At 43.6% G+C, this 5000-nt stretch overlaps 1 long non-coding RNA gene and 1 other non-coding gene across 2 annotated transcripts; one reads left to right on the top strand and one right to left on the bottom strand.

The window, feature by feature from the left end:
- Nucleotides 1-7: 7 nt before the first annotated feature.
- On the top strand, nt 8-79 carry trnae-uuc (transfer RNA glutamic acid (anticodon UUC)). The gene has a single exon. It is a non-coding gene; the product is annotated as a tRNA-Glu (tRNA).
- Nucleotides 80-741: 662 nt separating this feature from the next.
- Nucleotides 742-1995, bottom strand: LOC143522463 (uncharacterized). Its single transcript, XR_013133003.1, has 4 exons — nt 1610-1995; nt 1159-1462; nt 958-1083; nt 742-848 (listed from the first exon to the last, which is right to left on the bottom strand). It is a non-coding gene; the product is annotated as an uncharacterized LOC143522463 (long non-coding RNA).
- Nucleotides 1996-5000: the final 3005 nt, after the last annotated feature.

Raw genomic sequence — 5000 nt, 5'->3', positions numbered from 1 at the left:
TGCAGCTTCCCATATGGTCTAGCGGTCAGGATTCCTGGTTTTCACCCAGGCGGCCCGGGTTCGACTCCCGGTATGGGAATCTCACCTTATGCCGGAGTGCTGGGGGATAGCTGACAAAAAATGTTTGCCAGCACCCCCTAAACCTTAACACTAGGAACCCGACGGCCGCGAAAATTTTCGCAAGGCTTAGTAAGGTCCATGTAGCCCACTCCCCTGCTGTGAAGAGATTAACGCCCATTGTCTTGGTAATGCGGTGGAAGCGTCTCACCCCCAGCTCATACGCCTGCCAAAGCACAAGCGGCTCACCTCCAAGCTCATACAAGGCACCAAACGTGATACTTCACGAAAAACTTGGTTACAAACAAGCAGACTGTATATGTTACCGATCCTACAACAAACAGCGGAAATTTTGTAGACTCGTGTTTCAAAAGATACAATTCAAGCGCACGTAGAGAGTTTCTCAAATGAGTCCCGTCAAACAATAAAAATAAATAAAATTGTCTGAACCTCTTTGTATATTGTTTGAAGCTCTTTGTATATTTACTACACTATATAATATTTGTTACACTTTCTGTTTCCGCGTTTGAATTCGCGTTTGAAAAGCTAAGAAATTATATGGCGCAATTATATATATGGCTGATAAATGTTGTGATCTAAACAGCAGACTGGAAAAGGAGAGGAAAAGACAGGAAGAACAAATTCATGTGCTGTAAAACAACTTTATTTTGATCAAACATGGATGTCTATTCCGGGTTTCTTGAAGTGGAATGTCAAGAAAGTTGAGGGTGTCTTGAAGTTGAGGGTGTACTCGCCAGATGCACTTGCCGCATGCAACACACGCGTTGATGCTGTGGAGAACAATTCAAGGTACACCTTACATTTTGAATAAAATCTTTCAGAAGACAAAAATACGTAACATATGTGGTGTTACGTATGTAGGCCTACTTATCAACGTACCTTCATGTAGTTGTAGCCAACAGTTGCTACACAGCCAGGGTGTACTCGCTGCATGCAACGGGCCACCGGCGTGTTCCTGCGTGCACTGTGTATGCACGCACCTTCATGATGTCTGTCAACGGCGCACTGCAAAGAACAAAGTACATGTTATATTTTGAACGAATTTATTCATGTGTACCAGCCAGGGACCCTCTTTCTTACATTTGCGGCAGGTTCATCGTTCATCGCTGCCAAGGTCAACGGGCCACCGGCGTGTTCCTGCGCGCACTGTGTATGCACGCACAGAAGTACATGTTATATTTAGAACGAATTCATTCATGTATAAATTGATTCTGTGAAAATGTCACAGGCATGGGTCATAACAGAACGGGAATCCAATTCCAGCAACCATGAGAAAAATAACCAGCAACCACGACGAGAAATAAACAGAGGACTAACACGGAAACAGACATGAAATGGCAGGAGATGCGGGGCAGACCGTGACACCGGGTTTCATGATGTGCGACTGTGGAACAGAAAGAGAAGAGATTTTTGGTTATGTTCAAATAATAGTGTGTGTGTATATATATATGTGTGTGTGATTGGTTGTCTGTATATATATATAATATATTTATATATATATATATATATATAAATATACTTATCGACGTACCTTCATGTAGTTTTAGGTACACAGTTGCCACACAGCCAGGGACACTCTGCCCTACACTTGCGACAGGTGTACTTGCCGCATGCAGCGCACGGGGTTATGCTGTGGTTCCGGTTGCAGTTTGTCTGCACCTGACACGTAGTCTTCTTTCCAGGAGCAGGCGAAGGACGTGGCGTTCTCTTCAACTCCTTTTCCTGTAGGAAACGAAGACGGAGTTCCTCAGCAAGAGTACACATAAAAACTCTCCTACTCTCTGTGGACCCCGTACATGCCGTGTACAAAACATGCGCGTTCATCGCTGCCAGGTCAAGTATGTTATAAAACACTGCAACGGGCCACCGGCGTGTTCCTGCGCGCACTGTGTATGCACGCGCCTTCTGGTCCATGATGTCAACGGCGCACTGCAAAGAACAAATACAAAGAAGTACATGTTATATTTTGAATAAATTCATTCATGTATGATAAATTGATTTATCAATGCCAACACATGCATACCTTCGTCCGGTTGTAGTCCGTCACAGTGTTTGGCTTCTTTTTGCGGTCGTCTGCAATCTCCACGTGCGTGTGCATAGTGCTCAGAACGCAAACTGTTTTGTTGGGCTTGGAGGCATACACCGTCAGAAGCGCATCATCGGATCTGTACACCTCCGTTGACAACTTCTCACGTCCCTTGGCGTTTTTGGCTTCCAAAGGAACTTCTCGGCGAATCTTGTTCATTGTCCCAAGCAGAGTCGTGTTGCATTCCAGCAGCTTCTTAGCCAGGGAAAGAGATGTGAAAAAATTGTCTGTGGCTACAGTTCTGCCCTTGCCCAGGTATGGCTTCATAAGCTTCATCACCACATTCTCGGACACTCTTTCCCCCTTGGGACGATCGGGGTCCTTTCCAAGGTATGGAATGGCGTTGCACATGTACTTTGTGTTCAACTCAGAAGCAACCCAAAACTTTATTCCAAACTTGTCCGGCTTTGAGGCAATGTACTGGGTGAATGGACAGCGAACCTTGGTCGGAAACAGCTGCTCGTCGACTGTCAGTTCCTTGCCTGGGGTATAGCACAAAATGCAGTTGTTCACAAATCGCTGCCAGATGTCCGAAATCGCAGCAAATCTGTCGCTCTTTGCACGCTCCGCACGGGTGTCCTTATTATCAAAGCGCAAGTACCGCATGATTTCTTGGTAGCGGTCCCGTGCCATTGTCTCCTGGATCGAAGGCACAGCGAACATTGCCGACCAACAGTCCGACATCGCTCCAACTGGACAGAGGACTGCTCGTAGAAATAGGATTGCTACGAATGCCATAAACTCGCTGACCGACAAACTCCAGCTGCTGTCTGTTCTGCGGGCTTCATGGACAGTGCAGTCTGTGATGATTCGCAGCATCTCCATGTCGAGCAAACACAGAAAACTCTGCAGTCTGCTTGTGATCCTACGCTGTATTAGTAAAAGTAAACAAATGACGCTAGGTAAATTACACGTACTAAATATCATTCAAACACAAGCAGAAACACTGGAAAGAAATATGAAGTTACTATACCTTTGCATGCTCTGTAGGCCCGGACGGCTCAACAAATGTTGAATTAGGCAAACAGCTGCTGACACGAGAGCGTGCGATGCCAACCTTCTCCCAAACAGTTCCATCTTTTGCCCGTACGGTTGGTGCAGGTGTGGTGTCAGCCTGTGTCCGTCTCTTCCTTGGAGGGCTCTGTTGTACCTCATCCGATGTACTGCTTCTTTCTTCATCGGATGAATCGCTGGTCAAAAAACAGGAGGGTCCTTCTCCCGCATCGGACTCACAGCAGTCCTCGTTGGTCAGCAAAGCCGCAACTTCTTGACCGGTGAACGTCCTCTGTCTTGCCATGGTGTTTTGCGTCGTCTCCACACAGGATAGTAGTGAAAATGTAAGTCGCCTGCCTTTGGGTTTCAGCTTTTATCATGACTCTGAAGAACACACCCACAACAGCGCATACTAATTATACTTTATTGTAATAGGTGGCGCTTCACACATAACGCCGAAACCGAAACCGGGCTAATCCCCTGCATACACGGGAACAATAAAAGTTGATTGGACCCGTGATAATGGTTCACGGCAATCCGTGAATATCAGTCAAACACAAGCATAAACACTGCAAAAAATATTATATTACTATGCTGTATGAGTAAAAATAAATAAATGACGCTAAGTTATTTACACAAACGAAATATCTTATTTACACAAACGAAATATCAGTCAAACACAAGCATAAACACTGCAAAAAATATTATATTACTATGCTGTATGAGTAAAAATAAATAAATGACGCTAAGTTATTTACACAAACGAAATATCTTATTTACACGAACGAAATATCAGTCAAACACAAGCATAAACACTGCAAAAAATATTATATTACTATGCTGTATGAGTAAAAATAAATAAATGACGCTAAGTTATTTACATGAACGAAATATCTTATTTACACAAACAAAATATCAGTCAAACACAAGCATAAACACTGCAAAAAAATATTATGTTACTATGCTGTATGAGTAAAAATAAGTAAATGTACAAATAAATATTACTTTACTATACCTTTATTACTTTGTTGCTGCTATTGAAGTGCATACACAAGAAAATCTGGGACGCTTGCTTCATACATAACGCCAATACCACGCTAATGATAATGTGTTTCACGGGAACAATATGAACCCGTGATAATGGTTGGTTCAGCCATGTAAATGTGTGGCGCTATTGAAGTGCATACACAAGAAAATCTGGGACGTTTGCTTCATACATAACGCCAATACCACGCTAATGATAATGTGTTTCACGGGAACAATATGGACCCGTGATAATGGTTGGTTCAGCCATGTAAATGTGTGGCGCTATTGAAGTGCATGCACAAGAAAATCTGAGACGCTTGCTTCATACATAACGCCAATACCACGCTAATGATAATGGTTCACCGCTCTAAATAATACTTATGTCAATATGTAGCGCTTCACACATAACGCCGAAACAGGGCTAAACTTTATTTATTTATTTTAGACTACAAACTAGACCTGGTGCACACAGACTGCACACAGACTAGACCTGGTGCACCACAGAGCTCCTGCCACAGAGCTCCTGCCTGTCTTTCTGCTCCTGTCTTGCTCTGAAATTAACATATGTATGGTCCTGCTAATTGGGCAGGAGAAGGAGGGGTGATGTCCTCAGAACCTTGAAATCTCAGGAGTTCCAGTGTTAATCAAACACCACAGCACTACTCAAAAAGGTCTTGGCGTAGCTAACATGCAAGTTTAATGGAAGAAACAGAAGAAAACATTGGGCATTGCAACAAGCGTACAAGCTTTTGTGGTTTTAGACCACTGGAAGATTCAAAATGGATTCATAAGGGAACCGATACAAATCAAGGTGCCG

Source organism: Brachyhypopomus gauderio, chromosome 9 (genome assembly GCF_052324685.1).
Source record: "Brachyhypopomus gauderio isolate BG-103 chromosome 9, BGAUD_0.2, whole genome shotgun sequence".
NCBI lineage: Eukaryota > Metazoa > Chordata > Actinopteri > Gymnotiformes > Hypopomidae > Brachyhypopomus > Brachyhypopomus gauderio.
Note: the sequence above shows the minus strand (reverse complement) of the source record. Positions and strands in the feature narration are given on the sequence as shown.